The sequence below is a fragment of the Sorex araneus genome, chromosome 1 (genome assembly GCF_027595985.1).
Source record: "Sorex araneus isolate mSorAra2 chromosome 1, mSorAra2.pri, whole genome shotgun sequence".
NCBI classification, from domain to species: domain Eukaryota; kingdom Metazoa; phylum Chordata; class Mammalia; order Eulipotyphla; family Soricidae; genus Sorex; species Sorex araneus.
This window is the reverse complement of record NC_073302.1, coordinates 320,893,906-320,921,730: the sequence shown is the minus strand read 5'-3', so window position 1 is coordinate 320,921,730 and position 27,825 is coordinate 320,893,906. Positions and strand designations below refer to the sequence as shown.

Sequence of the window (27,825 nt, the reverse complement as noted above, 5' to 3'; positions counted from 1 at the left end):
CAGTCATTTGTTCTCGGGCACTCGGGTTTTTTCCAGATTCTGGCTAAGGTAAACAGTACCGCGGTGAACATGTAAGTGCAGATGTCATTTCGATTATACTTTTTTGTTTCTCCAGGATATAATTAATCTTCAATTAATCAATCTCCTCATTTTCCTCCACCATGCCCATCAGCTTTCTTGTTTTAGTTGAACATAGCAGACGTAGCAGAACATTCTCTCAAAAAGGTTTTTGAATATGATTGTTCTTTCTCTTAGAACCCGTTTTTTATGGGTACAGTTGCTATCCTTTATTAAGCTATTTAGTTAACTATAGTACTCAATATCATAAACCCAGATTTTTTTCTCCCTTTTATACTGACTATAATTCTTTCAATATAATCTATTTTTTCCCAGTGTGTATGTATTTTACTCATTTATGTTATGTTATGGCATCTTGTGTCTGTAATAGTAGAATAGCAGAATCTGTAATAGCAGAATCTCCTGCCCCTGCACCAGGCTGTCTTCACCAGGGCCCCTCAGAGGGGGGTGGGTTGAATTTCCCTCCCTGCGCCAAGCAGAAGCCCAGCAGCCAAAAACCTCTAGAACCCAGCCACAGACGTGCCCAAAGCCACTTTCCACATGCTCAGACGAGCCTCACCCATGAAGAAATCAACAGAGGAACCCAGGCATGTGGGACCTGTGACTGAGATCTCCAAGCCTGCTCAGATTAGGACTGGGCCTCTTCCACCCAGATCCCCAGTTTTATAGTAGGTTGGCAGTCAAACCCACAAACTGCCCCCAGCGCCGTGTAATTACATCAATGACCAAGATCCAGAGATTACAAAACAAAGATAGTACAGAGATAATACAGAGATTATAAAACAAAATTCCCAGAAGAGTGACACAGAACTTCCTGCCCCTGGGCCAGGCTGTTTTCACCAGGACCCCCTTGGAGGGGGGAAAATTTTGTTTCACTTTGTATCAGTAGACTGGGAGCACCTGTAAGGACAATTAGAAGCCACCCTAAAAGTCTCCATCCCTCTCAGAGAGGCCGGCAAGCTACCGAGCGCATCCTGTCCACACAACAGAGCCTAGCAAGCTACCTGTGGCATATTTGATATGCCCAAAACAGTACCAATAATGGGATAATGGGCCTCATTCTCCTGACCTTGAAAGAGCATCCCAATATGGCAGCATTGGGAAGGACGAGTAAGGAGAGACTGTGATGCACTTTGTGTTCCTGGAGCAAGCAGACGCCATTGGGCTACACTATCATGCAACAAGGACGAATGGAGATGTTACTGGTGCCCACTTGAGCAAATCAATGAGCAACGGGATGACGAAGTGAAGTGAAGTGAAGTGAAGTGAAGTGAAATGAAGTGAAGTGAAGTGAAGTGAAGTGAAGTGAAGTGAAGTGAAGTGAAGTGAAGTGAAGTGAAGTGAAGTGAAGTGAAGTGAAGTGAAGTGATAGTAGAATGGTTACTTGTGCCACTATAGGGGAAGAGAGGGATGGGTAGATAATGAAGATGTCCAGTGATTTATTCTTTTTATAACTATCAACTGCATAGGATATATGCTAGCCAATAAGTCATTTTAAAAAAGCTCATTTTATAGGGCAAATGTGGCCCAATTGGTCATTTTTCCAAAACTTCATTAGCATGGAACAATCAATCAGAGTAGAAACTGGCTGAGGGCACGGATAGGTGATATTATATAAACGCAGGGCATTGCATAAGGAGGTCAGGAAAGCAGACAACCTGGGTAGACAGTGAGAGGAAGATGAGAGAGTAATGCAGAGGGTGAGGAAGCAATCAGCAGAGCCATTAGCTTCACAGCAGGGATCTGTAGAGGATGCAAACTACTATGGTGCAGCTTAGACAAAAAAGGTGAGGAGAGAGAGGAGAGAACTGAGATGGGCTGGACCACAGTTGGTCCTGGAGGATAAGAAAAAGGAGAAAAAGAGGAGCAGAGACCAAGTCTGCTTTCTGGGATGTTCAAATGTTGTTGCCTTAGAGCCTAGATCAACCTAAACATAGCAATAAACTGCATTTTGTTTGATGAATGACTAAAAGAATTAATGAATAATTTAATAGTTAAAAAATAATAATATGTATGATTAAGTATGTGAGCATACTTTAAAAACATTTGTGCAGTTGTATGCAATTTGAAGAGCAGATATTTAGACTTAAATAGGAAGAATACATTCATGAGTTGTGATAGCATACTTTATTTTGGTTGTTTAACATTCTATTAATATATGAGAAATTAAAATGAGGAATTTCATTACCTAGTGATAACATAAAGTAAGCTGTATATGTATACACATGAATACTTGGCATATATGGATTTTATATACACATATGCACACATAAGATAGGAATATACATATGCCTCTATATTAGAATCTTTTAGTATCTCCTCAGATTTTATTCAGCAAAAAAAAAAAAAGAAAACTACAGTGGTTTGTCACCCAGTAGCTTTATAATCTGGGAAACCAACTTAATCTAAGTCTAATACAATTAAGGAACAAAGAACAGCTACAAATAGACTGCATCAAGTAGTTCTTCAGTTTAAGAGCTTGTCTAGGAGGGAATGACATCAGCCTGTTCTTAAAAGTCTTGAGAGGCTTAAGAGTTCAGGTTGATTAAGTAACAGAGCTGGAAAAAAAAATTTCAAGATATACTTGCCAATGAATTTCCATGAGAAATGCGGAGACAAAAAAATAATCAAAATCTTAACTTGGCCCAGAAAAATATCACATGCCTGATAGTGTAGTAGACATGGAAAAATTATACCCACTATGACTCTTTAGAAGAGATATTATGTTTTTCTATTCTAAATTTTTATCATAACTCCTATTCATTTCGCAGAAGAAATACATCAAGTGTAATTTTAAGATCAAAATCATTTTTTTGCTCAAAGTCAGGCCAATTTTCCATATTTGTCTAATTTATATAAAAGTTTGAATCATAAAATTCTCCTCCAAATTGTATTGTGGTATGATGATAACAAATTTAAAATTTTTCCATCAGTCATATATTATGTATTTGCTCCAATCCCAAACTGTGTCTTCCTATTCTACTACACTATTTTTGTTGTTTGTGTTTGAGGGCCACTCCTAGCAGTGCTGAGGGCTTACCAACCTCTATGAGTTCAGGGACCACTCCTGGCATGGCCAAGGGGACCACATGTGGAGCTGGGAATAGAACCTGGGTTGGTTGTGAGCAAGGCAAGTGCCCTACCCAATGGTATTTTCTGAGACATTCCTTAGACTTCATGCAGACTTCCTCTCTTTTCTTCCTCACATCCTGAACCACCAGACCTTCTTCCCCTCAATTCATTCTGTGAAACTTTTCATGCTCCAGATATGACATGGCATTTCTCAGGGTTCAGATAGTCATGGCTATATTCTTATATTTTGTAAACCTTTGCTTTTCCTTTTACCGATTATGCCAAAATAATTATTTCTTTTTTCCTAGCTCCTCATCTTACCTTTTGATTTTACTTGAAAATGGATTTATTTCTGAGTGTGAAAGGGACAAGAATGAGCATTTAGGTACTTTCCAATATTAACTTGGACTCCCTTCAAATTTACTGTAATCTTTATTCATCACATTCTCCAAAATATGCCTAAACATTTCCCTTTGTAAAAATGCATTATTTTCTGATTCTTCTCAAATTGCTTTATATTCAATTAACATGTTTCTGAACTTTAGTTTTTTGTATATATTTTCTAATATGATTACATGCAAGTATTTTATTTTCCCCATTTGTAAGGTTAAATTAAGTAAGGAGGCTTTGTTCTCTCACTTGGAACATTATATTTGGAATCAAAAAATATTAGGTTTGCAATTCACCTTAGAGATCATTCAGCTCAGTGGCCTTATTTTAATGATGAGTAAATGGAACAATGTTATAGCAACCCATTAATGTACAAAACAAAGTACACAGTAAATATGCAACCAGCCCTTGTGGGATAAATAGACTTTACTTGTTTATTTAACTTCTGTCATTACTTTTACATGGTTGGCAGTATTTATTAAGTACCTACTTTCATGTGAAACAGTGGTAGGTGCTAAACCAATGGAACTAAAGAGAAATAATCACAGTATGAGACAGATAACATTGAAGCAGGCAACACTATTAAAGCTATAAACATAGTGGAAGATTTGGAGCTGGTGTGACATACCAGTAATGGGGTGGTTAATGAAAAGAGAAATTTCTAGTGGGGAAATGCAGGTTGCTAGAAATCTTATAGTTCTCTATAAGCTAGTGAAGACTGATTTAGTTGAATGAGTAAGGTTTCAGAAGTTGAGTGATGGTTCTGAAGCACCCCAGGAGATGGAATACTCATTCATTTTTGTTGTCTGCTCTGTTAATAATTGGTTAAGTGTTGCATCAATTCTCTTGAGAGAGTGTATTCCAAATTATATTTACATTTCTAATTAGTTCTTTTCTTTCCTAAGACATTATTCTTCTAATTGTTCAATCTTTAACAGGCATTCATGGTTGTTAGAGGAATCTTTACTTAAACTTATGTGTCTCATGTAGGAAGCATTTAATTTAAATATCTAAGTATTTATAATGCAGTTAATTGGTCTCCGGCTTAAGAGGAGATATGCTGGGACTGGAGCAATAGTACAATGGGTTGGGTGATTGCCTTACACGCAGCCATCTTGGGTTCAATCCTGATACCACATATGGTCCCCAGAACCCCTCACAGAGTTGAACCCTGAGTCAGGAGTAAACCCCAAGCACAGTCAAGTGTAGCCCAAAAACTTAAACAAAAAAAGCAAGAAAATAAAAATAAAATAGAGCACATGTGCTTTAAGGGATGCTTAGAAGAGAATGACTGTCCAGGTTTGATAATCAGTTTCTTTCCTGGGGAGATAAACTTTCCAGTTAGAATATAGAGAAGAAAGTTCAACTCAAATTACAAACTATGTTTTTTATGAAGTAAAAGAGTAATGAGTATACTCTTTATAAAAGAGTAATGAGTATATTTTGATAATATGTCTGTAAGAAGAAATGAGTAAATACAAATGTCTAGAAAATGAGACAGATAATCAGGTGCAAAGCAGAAGCTATATACTGTAGTAACATAATTTACAATATTTTTATTGAGGTAATGTGATGAACAGTACTCTTAGTGATATTTTAAGGCAACCATCATTCTAACACCACATCCATTACCAGAGCACCCTCCTCTCACCAAGGTTCCAGAGCTCCATACCTTCATATTCAAACCTCTTCCCAAATAAACTCAGTTCTGTGGACCCACTCTAGATCTGTTGCCATAATTCCTTTACTGCTATTTTAATATGTGTTAAATCCCACACGCAAGATTCCTCATTCTGTACCTTTACCTGTCACTCAACTGACATCTCAGTATGGTTCTATCCATGTCATGGCAAATTACATGCTTTTGTCTTTTTCTTACAGTGCAGTGTCTTCTGTTGTGTATAGATGCCACAAATTCTTTATCCATTCATCTATAATTAGACATTGAGTTATTTCCACATTGTGGCTATTGTATTAAGCACTGCAGTGAATATAGATTGTGCATCTATTCTTTCAAATTAATGTTTCAGAGAGTTGAGGGTAGGTGCCAACAAGTGATATTGCACGTCAATGGGAGTTCCACATTTACTTTTTGTTAGGTATCTCCCTATTGCTTTCCACAGAGTTTGAACCAGATCGCATTTCAGCCAGCAGTAAATGAGGTCTTCTTTTTCATTGCAACCCCACCAGCACTCACTGAAGAAACATAATTTTAAAAGTATAATACAGATTCATGAGAAATCCAGACTATGGCTACGTAGGCATTTAGTAAAAGTAAAGGTCTAGTTTTGCACATTTCATTAAACTCCCTAGAAATTATCAATGCCTAATTATTTCTTCTGAAAAATTTTCAAACCTTCCTGTATTCCTATTTCTTTATCTGTCTCCCTACCTACATATCTTTTAATTTATCCATATTTATTTTTAGCAGTTTATATTTATTTTTTCTCTGTGTGTCTAGGTAGCTTTATCATAAATGAAATTGTTACTCCATTCTACAACTTTTCTTTTATTAAAAAAATGAGCAAAGTATCTTAACATTTTTTTCAGATTAGTAGCCATAGTGTTCACACTGATAACATAATTCAAATCATTATTCTAGATATTGCTAATTGTTACTTGTAAGCTCAAATGTGAGATATATAGATACCAAGAAGGAGTGTTTTTGCTTTACTTTGGGGCCACACAAAGAAGTGCTTAGGGCTGCAGGAATCTTACGGGTACAAAGGATCAACCAAGGTAGAGTACCTGCAAGGCAAGCTACCTATTCCACCTTCAGAAGGAGCATTTTTATTTGGACAACAGTTTTCTTTCTCTTTCTTTCTTTTATTACTATTTTTTAAAGCAGAATCCACAATTTGTTTGTTTGAGAATGGAGTTTGTTTGAGAATGGAGCTTTGTATTAAATCATTCTCAACTTAATTGTTTGTCAGGACTTCCCAAACTACAGTTGATTCTTTTTTTAAGCTTTCCAAATTTCTGCAAACTATAGGAAAGGAAAACAACTCCAGATTGGGGAAGCTAATTTATGGCACCTTCAAAATTCATTCATAGCTCCCTCTAAAACTATAAGCCAGAATAAAGGCAATGATATCTTACAGAGATAACATAAACCATGTCTAAGTTATAATATTTGCAGAACTATATATATTAAAAAGTTGAACTGAATTGTAACTATTCTGATTATGTGCAAAATGTTGAGTATCAAATCGGGAGAAAGACTTTCTTTCTAGATCTTTTTAAAAATTCTTAAAGACCTATTGTCTTGTGAGTATAAATGCTTTGCGAGGCTCATGGTACAAAGTGGAGACTTCTCTGTGGTTACTGGAACATACAACTCTACCTCTTTGTCTCACCTAGCTATGGGAGGTGCTTGAGTAGGGAAAGGAACTGAGACATGATAGAGGTCAGTCGAATAACAGATCACTCACACAGAGATGTACAAGGGTTTTATAAACACTAAGAGATAAAAAGAACTAGATTTTTAAACAGCATTGCTTTATCATTTAAACTAACAGATGTATATGTATGTATCCAATCTTCCATTTGCACAGAAAACCCTATGATGTTTGTTCATTTTTATTCATTTGTTCAGTTTCTCACTCCAAATGATGTCAATGTGGCCATATTTTAAATTGCAAGGTTGTGTGTTAGTAGAAAGATTAGTTGTGGAAATGGGTGGCTAAGATGATTAAAACCTGCAATCAATAGTGGTGACAAGCCATGTCCTACTTTGAATAATCCAAGAGTTATGTAGGGCTTCTCCAGACAAAAGAGAGTCCATGAATGTAATTACATATTCAATAATTTATATTTTTAATGTTAATTTCAGTTGAAATATTCAGAAGAAAACACTTTGGCAAACAATGTCAATGAATTGTCGTTGCACATCTTGTTCTCAGGATTCTATTTTGGCTGAAGCCATGATTTTATTTCCTTAGACTCTTGAGTATGGATGGACAGTGAGTTGAATGAAACCAAAAGAAAAGGGGTCAAGATTACATATATGACTAGGAAGATCTGTAATATCAACTATCTATAACCAACTGTAACAGAAATGCATTCTGGATAAAGATAATTATTTTGTTGGCAAAAAATATTTGTAATATTTTTTACCCAAATTAATTTAATTAAATTTAAATTTTCATATGTTTATTCTTCTCAAGGGTAAAGCCAAACTGATGCTTTAATTCCTGACAGTGATCAGGTGCTCCTGAGCCATTCAGTTAATGCCATGGATCAGTTGTTACTATACCCCAGATCATTTCTCATGGTGCTCAGGGCTATGGAGTGTTAGGAATTGAACTCAGGGGCTTGTGCATGTGGGACAGTTGCTCTGCCACTTACACACTTTCTTGGCCCTCCAATTCACTTGGAAAGCATATTTTCACCTAATTTGGTAAGAACCATATATGTTAAAGTTTTAAGATGATAGAAAAAAATCACACGGAGGAATCCTTTACCCATATTTGTTACTTTCTCGTGCTCTATGCAGTGCAAAATATGCCTTACAAAATGTCTACTATTTTGATTATTTGAATCTAAATTTCTGTCTGATTTTTAGATTGTTAATTTTTTCCAAGTCTTGTATATACACTGTATGTCAGTAATTTTAAACTAAATTGTAATTGAGAGAAGGGAAGTCATTAGAAAGTGTAAATTTGTAAATTTTGAACATGGGAAAATAAAATTTGAAAAAATGATCATAAATATATACCCTGACTATTTATATTATTAGATTTAAATTAAAAAGCCATGTTGACATACAGGAGAAATGAAATGTTTAAATCTAGGATTGATAGTCAGGTGAACTACTTGTTTCTTCATTTTTACTTAAAAGTACCATCATTTCGTGCTCGCTTTGGCAGCATGTATACTAAAATTGGAACGATACAGAGAAGATTAGCATGGCCCCTGCACAAGGATGACATGCAAATCTGTGAAGTGTTCCATATTTAAAAAAAAAAGTACTATTATTTCCCAGAAAATAAACAAGACCCAGTTTCTTACAATTATTGAGAAGGCATATTTAGTTTCTCAATCATACTCAGACAAGAAAAAAATATTTTATTTAAGAAAATGAAAAACAATGTATTGATTTCCACATGTTCAACAAAAATACACAATATATTTTGTATTCTTTAATTGACATGTATTTTATAGTTAGCTTTCATGTTTTGACCAAAAAATAGTATTCTTCAAACTATTTCCCTTGCTAGGTATGATTATCCTTGGCACATTCCATCTGTAATTGCATTTTAAAATTTTTATTTCATGCAGTAAACTTCTGTATCATGTTGATACAGAAGCACCAAATGATATAACTAATGCAGTCACTTTTCTTACTTTTCTTTATGACTTTTAGAAAGTTTAATGTTCTCAGACACTTCTGGTAAAGGAATTGAAATGGCTTACACTTCTAAACCACTTCACTACTTTAAGAAGTTAAAAACCTGAAGTTGGGAAATGTACTAAGTATGTGTAATTTTATTTTCCATTTTCTAACTAGATAGGAAACAGTCAACAATATTTATGGGTTTTCATGGCATTCTGTGAGCGATAGTGTAGATTATATACAAAGGAATTGAATTACCCTGGGAGATATGTCTGGTCTAGAGAAGATTTTGCTTCTTTCCATTTTATTAAAGTTTCTCGAAAGAAATAATTTTTTTATATCAATGAAAATTTAGGTGAGCTGATAAGGCAGTGATAAACTGTCCCAGAACCAATAGCTAATAACAGAATTTTAATAAATTATTCTAAAAACTCAGTGATAATAAGACTGAATAGCAATATAATAGAAGCAAGTAATGATAAAATATTTTTTCTATATTGGAAATTTATGTCAAGGAAGAAATTAACACTTAGTAACACTTTTTAATCATGCAAAGTTTTGTTCATCCAAATCTAATTCATTTTATTTTGATTTAAAAATAGGAATTTAAGTATTTCTACTAACCTAAATCTTTTTGAGGTTTATCGCAATTTGATAACATGTAACTAGAGAAAAATATTCTGATTGCCAGGGCTGGAGAGGAATAGAAATAAGACCAAAGGGTTTTTCATCACTACACCCAAGTGTTGATAGTTGAGAGTTATATTGGCTTGCTTAAAAGAAATAATTTAGTTTTATTTTTGTGTGTTATTTTCCATATTTGCATTTGATTTATTTTATTTTATTTACTTGAGGCTAATGAGTAAAACCAAACTAAAGAGCACAGTAATTAAAAAGTTGTTTATATTTTATAAAGGCATACCAGAAAATGTACAAAGATATTACTATAAATGCTATCATACCCTTTATAATTGGTTTATTGACTTCTTTGACTTATTGACACATTTTACTTCTGAAATAACATGTTTTTGCTGAAATAGTAAAGAACAGATGTGACTTGTCACCTTCTAACTTTCAAATCTATGCCCATTTCTAAATTGGTCACCACATTAACACTCCACCTATTGTCATTAATAGAGACTAAAAAGTTGGAGTTTTTGGCAGTAGTGTCACCTTCTTAAAAGTTTTTCTATATTTTCAGATGAACAGATCCAAAGCAGCACTACCTATGCCATTTTTTATGTTTATTATTTTGGGTTTGGACCACCCCTGATGATACCCAGAGCTTATCCTTGACTGTGCTCAGGGATCACTTCTAGTTGTACTGGTGGGGCCATATGTGATGTCTAGGATGAAGCCAGAGTTGACTATATGCAAGGAAACTGCCTACTACTCATCTGTACTGCTCAAAGTATATCTCTCTGGCCACAACTAATCTTTTTAAAGTTGTATTATCCTAGGCCTATGTCTGCATACTCAGAAATGATCGCTTTGGGAGTGGAATGCACAATCTTTTATTATCTTTTGATGAACTTACTGATTTTTCTTGTTTTTTTATTTCTCATTTGTTTAATTTTTGAATATTATTGTAGTGTGGTAATATGGTTGTTACAGCAGTGTTAATATTGATGCTCTTGTTATGCAGAGTTACTGCACTGCAACCCCCATCACTGTCCATATCACTTCTATTTCCTCTCTTGAGGAGGACTCACCCCAAATCTTTTCCCTTCACTGCTTGCTAATCTCAGTTCTGCAGTAAAAGTCCAAGCATTCATTGTTACTTGATACTGTCTGGAATACTGTTCCTGGTGATCTAGTGGTTAGGGTACTGCACTCTCACTTGATACTCTTCTTGCTTTGAGAAACCACTATTTTTTTCTCTGAAGTGATAGGATATTAATCATAGGCAACAGAGTTTCTGTCTAAAAAAATTATTGAAAAAATATAACTTAGCCAAAGAATACACATAATTTCCAGTGTTTTCTTTGTATGCTTTTTTTTGCTTAAAACATAATACATAATTTGAATCACTGACAGTTTAGTCCCCAGATCCTTTTTATTTCTTATTATTGAATTTAGTAGTGTAGCCGTAGGGCTACATGTTACTGGCGCCCGCTCGAGAAAATCGATGAGCAATGGAATGACAGATGATACAGGTGATTATTGAATTTGTAGCATGTTTCTGGCAAGTAGAAAAATACCCTTTAAATATTTCCTTAACAATATCTGACTCAATGAATTCTAATTCCAGAGTCATGTTACACAATTAATCTCACTTTTCTTCTGAGAATTTTTTTTTCAGGACTAGAAATTCAAAGGAGATTTCCTTTTCTCTATTTAGAGATAAAGCAAACATTAGAATGAAAAGTTATGATGAAATTTCATTTATTTTTGCCTCCTTTGCCAAAGAATGAAAAACCACAGAATTGATCAAATACTTTTTTTTATTTTTTAAATATAATGCACAGCCATTTTGATTATTATTTTCTTCAAAGGATAGGTGACATTCCCTGCAACATTGACTTTAATTCATAATCCCCTTTTGGCAAACCAAAGAGAATTTCAATTGGAAAGATTTTCACAGTCAGACGCTCCACTAAAATGAAATGCTGTTGAGCGCTTCACTTCAGCCAAACCAGCGAAATTCTTCCATTGCCAATTTTTCTTTTATATTTTGAAGTTGGCCTCTCAGCACAGATTTGATTCACACCATTTAAAAATAAATCTGGCGTCTGCAAAGCAGAAAATTCAGGCTGTGTTGTCATAGTATCAGTATTTCCATTTTTATGCCTGGAGACATAGTAGACTTCTAAAGAGAGCTACAGTTTCAAATTCTATGGTAAATGTAAAGACTAATTTTATTATAAAAGTACACATGATTTTTATGTTTGCTAAAGAAAAAAGCATCACATTTATGCATGGCCCGTTAAACATTTTTATGGGAGATTTCAATCTATGAAGAATACACATTTGTATTAAGATGGCAAAATTGATTTTGAGTTAATATTATGCATCTTAAAAAAGAACTAGAAATCATTATCAGTATGCCATTTCTTTCTTTCTTTACCTTACAGTTTTATCATTATTTGTTTAAAATCAAATGTCAGTGGTGTTTGCCAAGCATCCATGTGATAGCTCACTTCTGAGAGTTCTTCCTTCATTCCTTCTTTGTACACATGTGCTGCTATGCCAATCAAAAGGTGGAACTTGTACTCAGTTCTTTGAATCTGGGTTGTGTTTTTATCCACTTTGACCAAGAGCTTGCCAAGAAAGTGGTGTTCCAGCGCTTCTTAGACCAACCTGATGGTGTGGTGACAACTACTTTTTTCATCATGAAGTCTTTAAATACAGTGTATAACATGCAGAGGGATGTGTGTGTGTGTGTGTGTGTGTGTGTGTGTGTGTGTGTGTATGAGAGAGAGAGAGAGAGAGAGAGAGAATGAGACAGAGAGGTGATTACATAGAGAGATACTACAGGCAAGTTACCACACACACACACACACACACACACACACACAAAAGTGAGAACATAGGTGCCCCTATCAAGGCGGCTTTTAGGAGACAGAACTGCCAACTGAAAGAAATATGTTTCGTGAGACCCTGGAACAGAAAATTCAGTAAAAACTAAAGAAATCTGAAAAAATACTTGCATATTTAAATTCTTTAGATAATAGTTATATATTGCATTAGTTAATTAGTTGGGGAAATGGACCATACCAACATAAAATATTCATAGTAGAAGAAACTGTGTAATAGAATCTCTTTATGCTTTCTTAAGTTTTATTTTTAATAAATTTAAAACTATTCTAAAGTATAAACTTTGATTTTTACATATAAATTTGGGGGTCCTCTATAGAAGTGTTTAGGGGACTATCCTGGTGATATTTGCCACCTAGAAGAGAGGTTCAGTGAGGGAAAGTGAAGACATAGTTTTGGGGTCCACCAGGCCACCCCTGGCAGTCCTCAGGGTGTTTTTTTTTTTTTTTTTTTTTTTTTCTTTTTGGGTCATATCTGGCTCTGGCTCTGCACTCAGGAATTATCCCTTGTGGTGCTCAGGGGACCATATGGGATGCTGGGAATCGAACCCAGGTCGTCCGCATGCAAGGCAAACGCCCTACCCGCTGTGCTATCGCTCCAGCCCCTCCTCAGGGTGTTGTTTCCTGTCGGGGATTAAACACGGGGAAGTCCATGTGTATGAGCCCTAACTGCTGTGTTTTTCCTGGAGCTTAAAATAACTTTTTAAATGAACTTTAAAAAGTAAAACCATTAGAAGTTGGTTTAGGAAGCAAAACATGGCAGGCATAGCTGCTTCCAAGTGAGGTAGCAAAAGATGCTCCCAGCAGAGCCCTCAGACAACTCCTGAATCCAGAGCTAAAGAACCCATTGTGTAACCTTCAATGTTTTGCAGGTTGTTTATTATGCTGCACTAGATATTCACCTTGAATTTGGCTATACCAATTTTGTGTGCTTTTTTTAGACATTTAACATTAAATGAGAAGCCACTAAGAATTTTCATTCAATTGAGAAGAATACAACTCCAAGGGTTCAAAACCTACATGGATATGTATGTTCTATTTTCTTCTGTCTAGTAGTGTGTTCTAGAAGAAATGGTTTCTCCTCATTAACTTTTCCATCTCTGTTATACCTACCAATCTTATCTCACAGGGTTGGTCTGATGATGAAAACACCTGACAAAAAAGACTGGGGATTAAGCATAAAGGTTAAGGCACACAAAAAGGCCCAACCATAGTTCAGTGTCACATGGTGTGACCCCAGAGATAATCTTCAGCACCAGTTGATGTGTGGATGTAGTCATGCTTGGAGCTCTCTCTCCGAAAAAAGAATTAAAGCTCTTTACACAGGTTCAAGCACACAGAATCTAGGCACTAAATGGCATTAGCAGATGCACTAGATGAGCCATGTGCCAAATTGTGTCTCTTCACCTTGTCCATGAGGTTGTATATGAGATCTCTACAGCCCTGCTTAGGTAGTGGCAGAACATATACTTCTGTTCTAACCTTGTCTGAGCATTTATTCAGCTCTCAGTGTGAATAGTGTATGTCAGATACATTACGTGTGTTATTTCACTTAGCCTTCATAGCTACTATCCAAGTGAGATATTATTGCTTTCTTTTATGTAACAGAAAAATGCTTGCCTTAAGTTATTTGTTTCCTGCCCCAAGTTCAAACAGCTAATAAGTGGTAAACTGGGTCCAAACACATGCTATCTGATTTCAAAGCCTATTGCTGGAAATGGTTATTTATTTTTATACCGTCTATCTGTATTATTTACTCATTTTTTGTTCCTATTAATTAGTACTGTTACAAAATTTTCTATTTCTGCCAGAAGTTAGAAAATTTTTGATTTACCTTGTGATTTATTAAATAAAGTGCTATCTATCTTTAAGTTAACACTTCATACACTTTTAATAATTTTAGTTATATGAAACAAAGCGGATATTAATTATTCTGATCTAGATTAGGATTTTTTATTGCTTCTCCTTGAAGCCCTTTAAAAAAGAAATTAATATACATATTTGTGTGCACACATCTGTAGTTAAATGCTTATACTTAAAGATGAAGATGTGTATATGTATGTATATAATTTAGGAATATATATGCTTAATCAAATACAATACTCAAGGAAAAGTAGTAAGTGCACTTACATAAAAGTTGAGTACAGGTACATGGAGATCAAAAAAATAATGACCTACAACTTTTTAGTGGTTGTGTTGAAGAATATAACTAGGTTGTGATGAAGGGCAACAAATTATAATGACAGAGATGTGATAAGGGGAGAAAGTTAATATGATGGGAGAAGTATAGTATGGTCTGCTAATACTGACAAAGTGCCCAGGAGTTCAGCCATGAAGCAGGCGAGGTAGTAGGAGCAAGTGACGGAGGATATAACCGTAGCCATGAAACTATATTGTGACCATACTCTGTTAATAAAGAACAGGAGAATTTCTATAAGAATGTTCTATAAAATAACACTTTCCAAAAGCCTTAAAGTTGATTATCTTCAAAATACCCAAGATGCCCAATTCCATTAGTTTAGGAGCTAATATTTCTTGAGAATGGGAAATGGCTTGCCTGCTGATAAAAATCGCATTTTTGTCTGTTGACTGCCCTAACTGCTGCAGGAATGAGACTAGTGGGGGCAGAAGGAGATGAGGCATATGACAGCCCCCAAATATCCTCATGGCCTAGTTCCTGGAATAAGTGAATATGCTGTCACTCAGCAAAAAACACTTTGCAGATGTGGTTGGGGTATGGTCATGACAAGGGAAGAATTGTTCAGCTGGACTCAGTCTGATCACGTGAATCTAAAGCATGTCAGACCCTATCCTGATATAGCAGAGAGATATGAAATAAGAGACTCAGCTCAGACTGCAGGAGAGAAGAGCCATGAAGCAATATGGTTGTGGTATCCAGAAATTTCTTCCAGGAAATTGAGAATGGCTTTTCAGATACAACCAGCCAGATAATAGTACCTGAAACTTACAAGAGAGGATGGATTTCTGCCAATAACCTGTATGAACAAGGAAATAAAGATTCCAGAAAGAAACTCAGACATTCAAACCTTAATTTTTAGCTCGGAGAAGTGAACAACAGACTTTTGTCCTATAGAGCAGCAAAATAATCATGTTGTCTTAAGGGGCTAAATGTGTGGTAATTTGTCACCCAAACAATTGAAAGCTTATATAAGATCAGTTGATTATTGCACACATTTAACATTTTTCAAGAGCATGGCATGGCATCTTAATAATATACATGTAACTATATTACATATATCATATAACTCACTTCATAAATAATATGTATTAGTATTAGTACTTAAAATTTAGTGTTCTTTTCAAAAACAAAGTCATTATAATTATTCTTATTTTAGAGCTAAGGAACACAGCATAATACTTAGACACTGTGTTTCTATTTGTTTTTATATTTTTTAAAGTTATTGAAATGGGGTTTAAATGCGGCCACTATGATATAGTTAATTTAGAAACTCTTCACGTACTAATTAAGCAATTCACCCACATCTATGTTTACTACAGAGACAGAAATTATAAATGTGGAGTAGAAATTTTTCACTAATGTTAAATTTAAACAATAATTGACACAGTTTATTTTAAAAGCTAAAAGCATTGATGTGGGTTCTCAAGAGATAAAGCTTAATGAATCAATCAAATTTTATGATATCTATTGAGTAGAGCTTTTATTTTATTACTCAAAACAACCCCAGTCCAATTAACATTAGCTCTCACTAAAAATAATATCAGGTCCAAATAAGTGAACTTTAATAAGCTCTTGCTTTATAGCTATTATCCTATATATTTCAGGTACACAAAGAATGTTATAAATACATCATTTAAGTAAATAGTCAAAGAAATGCAGGTTAATTGCTTTGCAAAAAACTACAGGATTCCTCCAAAATAATCTTTATTTCAGGACTGGCGCTTACCCAGAACTAATAAATATGTAGGATAGGAAAGAGACAAAGTTTTATCTGGAGGAGAACTCTGATTTGCTTGTTTACAGCAGGTAGAATTAAGGAAAGCGACATCCACATAGAGCTCCCTAATAAAATAATGATGAAAAGAAGGAGGATAAACATAGGAGCAACTGCATACAAACCACACTTTAAACTCAGAATCTTATTGTACTCTTCACTGAATACAGTAAGCATCTTCAGCAACACTTTGTAAGTGTGGAAATGCAGTTTTGTGAGGTCGATTATCTTATACAAGATAAAATAAAAACTCTTAGGTATGTACGTGTCTAAAATTAGCATTTTTTTCTCTGTTTATACATTTGGCATTTTGTGATTGTTCTCATCTCAAAATATTCTATCCTGAAATTACTTCCAGTTTCTATGAAAAATAAAACTGTCCTACTGAGCAAATGTAAAAATAATACTTTTGATGTTCATAAATTTACTGTTATTGTATGAAACTCAAGTAAATTTCTGACTTAGAAATTTCTGACATAGAAGCTTCACATGCACTCATCATAATAATTTCTGAAAAATATTTATTATTGTAGTTAACATTAGGTAATTTATTTATATTTTAAAATAGTTTATTAAGATACCGTGATTTACAAAGTTATTCATAGTTGAGCTTTAGATATATACCCTCACCTGCCATCATGACAGGACCACTTTTAAGTTCACTTTTGTTTTTTGGTGTTTGGGTTGTTTTAATTTTAATAGTCACTGTAGAATTACTAAATTATTTATGATTGGGTTTCAAGCATACAATGTTTTAACACCAACTGCTTTTCCAGGGTCTACTTCCTCCCACCAGTGTCCCCTCACCCCCATAGTCTTTCATCCACAGGTCTGCTTCTAGGACAGCCTCTTTTTTCATAAAGGTATATAACAACCTAAGTGGCATGTTTCCTATAGAAGACAGGTTCGCATGTGTCTTCAACATGTTATGTTTCTTTATATACAGCATATAAGTGAGGTCATTCTGTGTCAGTCTCTCTCTCTCTCTGACTAACTTCATTCAGTTTATTCTCCAGGTTACTCTGTGTCATAGCAAATGTCATGACTTTATCTTATGGATGAATAATATTCAGTTGTGTATATGTATCATATCTTTTTTATCCAATCATCTATTCTTGAACACTTGGTATATACATGTATTAAAACTTAAATTAAGTATGTATCTAAAGAATATAGTGCTGTAAACATCTATAGTATGTAGAAAATAAATACATGTATATAGATATAGACATACAAATATAAATATATTATAGTTATCACATTGTTTATATTTTAATATATGCCAGTGCTATATATGCTTTCATATATACCTATACATTATTTAGTCATGGAGATACTTTGATATAGATTTAGTTCATAATATGATTGATTGATGCTGGAGTTTAAAACATTAAGTTCTTATTCAGTTAACATTTTCAAAGTCTTTTTCATGCCAACTTTAGGACCTGGCAGAATGAGAGAGGATAGAAAAATAACTATATCTAATTGTTCCCATAAGTTTTGTCTGAGAATACTTTAAAGTTTTCAATCTCTTAGAATCTAAGCTCTCTAGTAATCAATAATTTAGTAGCTGTACTTACTTTTTATTAATTCATGTGGTTAATTACTTCAAAGATTTCTTTTTGAAAAACATTGTTTATGTAGTTAGTATTCTATGCCAACTCCAGCAAGACTAACCATAAGGGAACCAAAATTTACTTAGAAAAAAATGCATTCAAGTTGCTCTGCCTATAAGTTATGATTTGATTAGAGAAAATAATCATTCCTTCTTACCATGTATATAAATCTGAATTCAAATTACATCAGTTTGGATTCTAAATTGCCAGGTATTATTAAAGCTTAAGATTTTGACAGATTATTTTTATTTGTTTATAAAGACTAAAATTATTTTTAAACAAAAATATATTAGTCATAATATGAAGATGATCCTATATTCTGTGTAAGTATACAAACTTTCCAGAAGTTTTAATAAAAAATGTAGATTGATGCTAATAACCAAGGCATTTAAAGTATACCATAATGTTTACCCAGTTTTAACACACCTAAAGTTTAAAAAGACATTATTTGTGCACATGTATAAGAGAGTTAAAGTCAGTATTTATATTTTTTTTTGTCTAAAAGTAGCATGGTGAACTACAAAAACTTGTTGGTAAGATATTATATTAGCAGGAGATATTATTTTGAAGTATTATCATACAATAGCAGTCAGTGGAACTGCTAAATATGCAGTTTCATTTGCATAAGAGAGATGAAATGCGGGGTCTTAGGTCAATTACTCGACAAAATGGTAAGGCATGATTTGATTTTAGAGCCACCTCAGAGAAAGCAGTTTTTGTGCATCAGTTTTGCATGTGGCCTTAAGGCCTGAGGGATCAATAGAACAGCAAGAGCCGAGTCATGGGAGAAAAAGGAGAGAAAATTGTTTATGTATATTGAGTTTGAAATCACAATAGACCTGTAACTTCAATGATTAGCAAGTAGAATAAATCTCATGGATGAAAATCTGTTTGTTTTTTAACAGGGAAGTAAGTGAGATTCCCAAAAGGAAAGCTTAGGAAGATAAAAATAACTCCAGAGAACAGCAAAACATTAGAAAACATCCTAGTAAAGATCACAGAAAAAGAGTTAGTACTAAGTAATGCATGAGCAGGTATTTAAGGATAAAGATACAAAAGAAAAAATAAACAATCTGATACATATTTGGTGATCTAATCTCTTTCATAAGAGCTTTTATGAAAATAATTTTTTTAAATATACCAAATTTAAAGTTGAAGGGCTAAAAATGGTCTGTTCCTAGTTTAAAATTAGAAAATGATTACTGAGTTTAGATAATCAGCATTTAAAGAGATTTTAGAAGCTCACTAAGATCTCAAAAAAACATTATACATTGTATGTGTTGAGAAATTGGAATCAGCAATTAGTCCAGAAACTTGCAATAAAACACATGATTGTTTTATTTAAATATTAAAAATGAGTATACAAGATTTGGTAGCAAATTTGATTTTTACTTATTTATTTTTTGAGACCACAGTCGGTGATGCTCATGGCTTTCTCCTGGCTCTACACTCAGGGCTCATTCCCCGAGGGACCCAGAGAACCATATGGGGTGCCAGGAATCAGATCAAGTACATTCAAAACAAGCATCCTAACCACTGTACTATTGTTCTGGCCCAGTAAGGGTTAAGTAAGTGAGAGGGAAAAGAATAAATAACAAAATCTCTGGTTCATCTCTAGAATACAGAGAGACAAAACAAGGAAATGACAGTATGGAAAAACAACAAACTATTGATTTTTGGTTATAAAACTCTTTTTTTTCCAAACAGTAGTCAGTGGGGATGAAAGTTGATTCACAGGTTAATAGAGAGGGGTGGAATGTGCTGTCCACATTGGTGGTGGTGGATCGCAGTGACTTTCTACATCAGTACCATGGGATTAAACATTGTTGCGACCAGATTACCTGGATTATCATAATATAAAGTTACATAGGTGTTTTGAGCATATTTGAAAATAGGGAAGATGAACAAAAAATATAATAATTGAAAATATATGAGAAAGGTGACATAAATTTGAGAACGGCTTAGGAATAATATGCAGGAGGGGAGGCACTAGTCTATAAAACCCCAGTATTTTTTAGGGTTGTTTATGAAAACATTCTAATGTTTTCAATGCACTCTAAATAATCCTGATGGTGGGCAGATTTTGGAGTAAATCAGACTAGAGGGTTTGTATAGTGGCCTAAAATTATGTGATCTTTTTGTGTCCTGTGACTTTAGAAATTGGATATTTCTGGTTTTTTTTAAATGGTATATAAATTAAATGTGTGTAAGGTACAGTTATATTTGGGCCTGAAGATCCTGTGTTTTTACCACCCTTGAAATGTGAACCAAAAATATAGCACTTTCCTAACAGGGTTTCAATGTCTAGATCCTGTCTGACTTTTATAGTCAAATTATAAACTCCAGATAATAGAAGTTTGTGATGGAAATCCTGCAAGGCCTTTGGTGTACCAGTTCTAACTTCCCAGCCCTGTAGAACACCATTGTTAAAAGTTTGTTCATTGAGGTCTCTCAAAAAGCAGGACCCTGAGGGAGTGAATATGGGTCAGTGCATAACACCAAGAACAAGATTAATTAATTAATCTTAAATTAATTTCATAGATGTAAAATTGTTCCTACTTTTAAATATTTACCCTCTCCAAATGGGTGTGGACAAATAAGGAAACACTCTTTCTAAAAAGGTGTATAAATATCACAGTTATTTCCTTTGACTAAATTTGACCCTAAACACCTACTTATGCTCTTTCTCAACGTTGCACTGCATTCAGGACTATCATTTGTCCTACTGAGTTCTTCTCTGCATTTTGTGGCTAGAGAAATGCTTTATTCTGCCTTAGAGTTGACATTATTTTCATACTGTCTTTATGTGTCATTGCATTGAACAAACCTCTATGTGTGAAGCAGACTGGCAAGTCTACAAGTATTAATGTCATAAATGTATTAGAAAATTATTTTGTTGCTTTATTAAATAAAGACTTGGAAACTAAAAACTTGTCATAGGTACATGTTGAAGATTACCATAAATTTAATACATTTTTGTTTTGTACTAATTTTGTACTATTTTTGTTAATATAAAAACTTATTTGCTATTTGAACTTTAGAGCTGCTACCAAGCTATTTTGGTTACCAATTTTTAATCTTTTGTAGCTTTGCATGCATAACAGAAATGAGCAGTAGAAGCTAATAAATCAGTATAGAATTCCTTGCAATATAATCCCCCAAGCCACTTATTAAGATCTCTTTTATAAAATATAAAAGACATAATTTCTATATACTCATAAATGATGCTATAATCATTTTTCTAGTTTGTCTTTTTGCCTATAAACTTGTAAAGTAATCCACTTATTTGTCTGTGAAATGACAGAAAAATCTTTATTACTATAAAGGATTTTACAGAAAAGATGTACATTAAAATAAACCAGAACCACTGGAACATTTTAAAAGTTGAATTCATACTCTTGCTTTTTAAAATGGTCACATAAAAAAGAAATGGAGTATCTTTCTTGTGAAAATTTTGCTATTTATAAGACACATCTTCCATGTACTGTCTTTTCATATCAAATACAATTTATTATAGCCTCAATTCAGAGGTTTATATTCAATAATTTTTGAAGTTATTACATTAGAATTTTATCTTCCTAAACACAGATACATCTCAATAAATTATTCCTTTTTTTCCCCAATTCACTATACTCTTATGAATACTATCTATATTGCTCCTTACTAGCAAATATTTTGGGCATTTTCCCCTGTAGTACACCATACCAGAACCTGAAACTTTTCTATTGAGTTTTTCTTTACTATTTCTCCTATATTTCTAAAATTATACCAATACTCGATGCTACCAAAAGATCACATGTAGGCCATAACTAAATTGCATCAGTACATTATGGGGTGGCTAGGAAGGGGAGTAGTGCTCAGGGCTTACTGGCTTACTGCTCAGGTGCTCCCTGGCTCTGTGCTTAGGGATCACTCCTGCGAAGCTTGGGGGACCAACTGGGGTGCTGGGGTTTGTGTATGACAAGGTCCTAAGCTGCTGTATTACCACTCCAGACCTATATAAGCACATTTTTAAGAAAAAAAGATTCATCAAAATTTTTATTTTATTTGGTTTGGGCTGTAGCTATAGCACAGCTTGTAGAACATTTGCCTTGCGCACGGCTGACCTGGGTTTGATTCCTCCATCCCTCTCGAAGAACCCAGCAAGTTATCAAGAGTATCCCCCTCTGCATGGCAGAGCCTGGCAAGCTTCCCGTGGTGTATTTGTATGGCAAAAACAGTAACAACAAATCTCACAATGGAGATGTTACTGTTGCCCACTCAAACAAGTTGATGAGTAATGGGATGACAGTGACAGTGACAGTTGGTTTAAGGGCCATTCCCAGCAGTGCTCAGGACTTGCTCCTAGCTCTGCACTCAGAGGCTACTCCTGGCAGGGACCAAGGAGCCATATGGGGATCTAGTCTGGGCTGGGCCAGCGTAAACCAAGTGCTCTGCTCACCCACTGTACTATCTCTCCAGCCCCCCAAGTTTTAAACAACTGTAGGTAAGCCATCCTTGGGAATACTGCAAATGTAGGGCAAGAATGTATAATAAACTTAATGTGATGGAAATCTTTACTTTTTATGTTTTCCTTTGTTTGAGTACCCGGCCCTAGATTCTCATTCAGAAATTATTTGCATTGTAAAAATTCATTCATTTATTTTATTGTAGTTGAAGTAAACAGTTATAATAATATTTATACTCAGGTTCATGGTGTACAAAGCTATTCAGCACTACCAGAGTGTCCCAAACTATCCAGCACTGTGCCAGTGACTCTTCTAGTCTGCCTCTTCTTCTTTCTCCATTTCTCCCCTCCAGCCTGACTTGGTAAACTCAGCTCTACAGTTCACAGTCCAAGAAATTGTTGTCATTAGAGGCTCTCCATTCATTTCTTTCACTTTAGTTTTATATGCCACATACGAGTGGTATTTGTCCTCTTCCTCTGAAAAATTTCACTTAAATGACCTCCTCTAGCTCCATCAGTTGAAGCAAAGATAGGATTTAAATCTTATCAGTTTGTAGTATCCCATTATGTGTATAGACCACCATTTCGTTATCCACCCATTTGTACAGGGATCTGCAGTGATTTATGATGTTACATATTTTCTTCAAATTACACTCTTCTATATTACTGTATTAATGAATAAAGTACCAATGCTTTTTAAACAATTGCACTATATTATAGTTTATTGTGCTGTTGTAACTTATATGACCAGGTAGGTCATTTCCTCTTAAACAGATATAATGATAGTAATGATAATAATACTTATAAAAAAACATTTAATTATTTTAGTAACATATGTAATGTATTTCTTTAGATTATAGCAGCTCTCACTATATGTGTTAATAATGAAAAACATTCTACACCACTGTACTCAGTATCAAATTGGGAGGTGGGAGCACATTCATGGTGCTCAGGATTTGAAGTGGGTTTTGATGCATACAAGGCAAGTGCTTTAAATCCTGAACTCCCTCTTGGGCCCCTCGGTATTAGTATTTATTTTGATCAATTTTCCGTTAGAATTTCTGTAATTTAAGACTTCTAATTTTAGAACTATTAATTTTAATCTCCACCCAGATCCCCCATTTTGCAGTAGGTTGGCAGCCACACCTACAAGCACGCCTACACCCTCAGCCTGTATAATCCTGTCAACAGCCAAGATCCAGAGACTATAAAACAAAGCAGAGTCTCTTGCTCCCGAGACTGACTGTCTTCACTGGGGGCCCTTCAGAGGGGGGTGGATTGTTTCCCTCCCCACCCCAAGCAGAGCCCTGGCAGCCGAAGACCTCCAGAACCCAGCCACAGCCACGCTCAAGGCCCCTCTCCACACGTTCAGATGAGCCTCATGCATGAAAGAACCGGCAGAGGAACCCAGGTGTGTGGAACTCTGGGCTGAGATCTCCAAGCCTGCTTGGAACAGGACTGGGCCTCTTCCACCCAGATTTTTCAGTAACTTGGCAGCCACACCCACAAACTGCCCCTGGCACCGTGTAATCCCATCAATGGCCAGATCCAGAGACTATAAAACAAAGCTCCCAGAAACAAATGTGGCCCGCAAAGTCTTATAGCCTAGTTCTCCCTCTCAGAGAACCTGGCAAGGTACCAAGAGCATCCTGCCTGCATGGCAGAGCCTGGCAAGCTCTCCTTGGCATATTCGATATGCCAAATACAGTAACAATGATGGTTCTCATTCTCCTTACCCTGAAAGAGTCTCCAATTCAACACTGCTGGGAAGAACGAGTAAAGAGAGGCTGCTAAAATCTCAAAGCTAGGACTAATGGAGACATTACTGGCACCCGCTCAAGCAAATAGAAGATCAACGGGATGACAGTGATACAGTGATACAGAATTTTTTAGAGTAGAAAACAATTTCCAGAAATATTTTCCTTGTAAAGCCAGCAAATATTTCCCCAATATTTTACTGTTGATATATGTGTTCAAGAGAAATATTTGTGTTCTTTTAGAATCAAAGTTTTTAAATGAAAGGGTATTATAACTTTGTTTAAGAATTCTGGTGAATTAATTTTTAAATTTATGGGTTCCTTTTGCTCTACTAAATCATCTTTAAACCCCTCTGCCTAAGGTGTTTTCTTTCCTGTGGTAAATTTAGCCTTTAATCCTTACCCTATTGTCACCTACTCAGAATAGCCTCTGTGGACCTACTTCCTCAAAGATGAAATTATAGGTTTCTCTTTATATTCTAAATGTACTGTGTGCATAAGGCATTCTTAGCACTTACCACACTAAATCAATTATTTGTGAGCTACCCTTCTCTTTGGAGTTTCTTTAGGAGAAGACTATGTTCCTGTGTTTTAATACCTTTGAGTCAACACCTGGCAAGGTAAGTGCATAAAACTTGTATACATGTATTGTCAATTTTGACAGTCTTTTGTTGGGGGGTGGGATGGGGGAGGTGGGAAGTAACACCTTTAGATCTTGAGATTCTCAGAGGTTACTTTTGGCTCTGTGCTGAAAAATTACTCCTGGCAGGGTTCAGGAGAATATATGGAATGCCAAGGATTTGAACCTGTGTCAGCCACGTGCAAAGCAAGCCCTTACCCACTAATCCTTCCTGCCCCTCCACAGTCATTTTTTCACTCTGTGTGCTTAGCACAGTTCTTAGACAGGATATGTCCTCTTCCTAGAACTGAAAAATTTAAACATGAAATGGGAAGTTAGTGTCTATTTAGGATTACTTGGCTTTAATATCTCTATTTTTACTTAATCTAATAAAAAGAAGTCTTACCAAAGCATTTCCAGATAGAGGATTTGGAACAGAGAATAAAATTTTAGAAATACAACAATAACAGTACATTACCCACAGATAATAAGATTTTGTTTATCTTGTTTTTCCCCTAGCCTATGATTGCATTATTCTGTCTAGGTCATTCTGTCATGCATTCAGAAGGCTTATCTCTCCCTGAGTTTAATAGAATATAAAACTTCCCTTTTCTTATGGGAAGAATTTATTCTCTAAGGTAACAGTGCTCTCAGATATTTAAAAAATAAATAAAATTGAGAAAATAAATACAAGTACTTCTAGGATGACTAAATAGTTCTGGATTTTGAACATTTTATTGCAATTTTCTTTGATCATGTTGACAATTTTATTTGATTTTGGCCGCTTAATATTATATTTTTTGGAAAAACTCTTAGGAAGTTTATAAAATTCTCATATTAATTGTTTGCACTTTAGGAAACGACATCTGGTAGTAGTAGAATATATTTCTTATGAGAAAAATGTAGACATTTTCTATTTTAAAATTAAATTTAATATAGTATTCCATATAACAATGTGTTTGAACCACATATTTTATTTGAGATAAATTAAGTAAAGCCTTTATGCAGATGATATTTAACAGATGATATTTTCCACCAAAGAACCCCCAGATTATTTTTGCCTAAACCTTTATACTCTTCATAAATTCTCTATCAAAAATTATCAACTAAAGTATACTAATTTGATATTGGAAAAGGTCAGTCTAATAAATCAAGTATTTTCTTAGAATTTATGGAAAATTTTCAAACTGAAAGTGATTTTTTAAATTTTTACCTAGAATTAAGGATTACCTTAAAAAATGTTTTCTTGTTGCCATATATGTGAATGTATTTCTAGATTTTAGATGTTTTTACTTAAAGGAATCCCAAAAACATATTTTTATTATAATTATTTCAGCTACCAATGACTTCAGTCACCAATAGTTTGTGTCATTGGTGAAAATAAATATAATTCTTATTACTACGTGTAAAATTTAATATATTACTCTTTTCCTTTGGCTGATTCAGTTTTCTTAAATGTATGCTAGATATTTCTAGGTCCTTTTCTATATCCATCTAGTACACAGTTCTCTCTTCTCTAATCCCACCCTGCTCACCCCCAGAATTCTAACTAAGCTAAGTAAATCAATAAGTTTGCTTTATCACTTGTGTATGGTCAATGGAATGCATCAGTAGGAAATTATAACTAGTTTTTAGGCCTAGTCTGTGGGGAAATTTTCCTCTTACTGGCTCTAAATACTATATAATCCTCAGTTGCCTAAACCCTGCTGATAGATTCATAAATAATCCTCCAGTAAACTTCCCTTAAAAAACTCAATTTGTGCACTGAAGAGATAGTATAGTGGTAGTATGTACAGTAGATAGTATGCTTGTCTTGCCCCTGCAACCCCCAGAAATGCGAACAAAATACCCAATTTGAGAGCAGTTCACAGTGGAATAACTAAGACCAAGACCAATGCATGCACTATTTTTGCAAGGGTCATTGATATTCACTATTAATTTCTATGTAAATGTATTAATGTTCATATACACAGTTTCTGGATAAAAAATTGCAAACAATAATGACACCATTGTAAAGAATAACTTGCCATGTAGGATGTACTACCTCATCATAGAACTTATAAATTTTATTCAGAAGCAGAATATTTCATTCAGAGTCACATTTCTCATTAAGGACACCGCTATAATTAGCTTTTCTCTCAGTTTGCCCTACCTAAGACATCTTATAAACTAAAAATTAGAATGCACCAACTTTAAAAGCACAGAGCAGCAAAATTTAGTGACAGATGACAGCCAAACAGCAAGAAAGTGACAAAAATATACAGAAGACATAAGCTTTAAAACTACAGATGTCTAGAGAAAAGAGAAAATAAACATTTCTATACACCTTAAACCCGTGACTCACTGCACACTAACCTAATGGAATTTATTCCACTCCATAGTGGTGATCACAGACCACTGTGGACTTTGCCAAAGAAAACAAGCAAGTGTGTACTATTTGTTAGAAAAATCAGACTAGTGATGGTTGAATTCATTGTTTTAATTTTTCTTTTCATTTTAAGAAGTATCTCATTATCTGGGGAATGAACAATGACACATAACTTTATCTCATTTGTGGAAAGTTCAGCTAATTATTGAAATGTGGACCATTGGAATCATCTTTGATTTCTTTTTTATATTCTACATTTTAAAATATAATTTGGCCTCAAATTATATTTCAAATGATGACCTGTTTCTTTTTTCTAGTGATCCCCTTTAAGTCATCATCATAATATTTGCTGTTTCCACTCTTTTCTCTTCAGAGTATCTGTTCTTCATACATGGCCCAGTGTATACCCTGCTCAAAACTTCGACATGCACATGGAGTCCAAGTCCAAAATCTGTTTTGGCCTACAAGTTCTTACAGGACCAAGTCCTTCTGTTACCTTTTAGAGCATATGGCTTAAATCTTCCCAGCACACATTCCACCAGCCACAGACTTCTCGCAGTTCCTCAAATATGCTGGACACATTCCTGTCCCGGCACACTTGCATTAACCTTTGCTTCTGTATGTAACTCCATA

General features: G+C 34.6%; 1 non-coding gene across 1 annotated transcript; it reads left to right on the top strand.

Moving 5' to 3' along the window:
* Positions 1-8,392: 8,392 nt before the first annotated feature.
* Positions 8,393-8,499, top strand: LOC129401280 (U6 spliceosomal RNA). Its single transcript, XR_008628211.1, has one exon. It is a non-coding gene; the product is annotated as a U6 spliceosomal RNA (small nuclear RNA).
* The last annotated feature ends 19,326 nt before the right edge of the window (positions 8,500-27,825 follow it).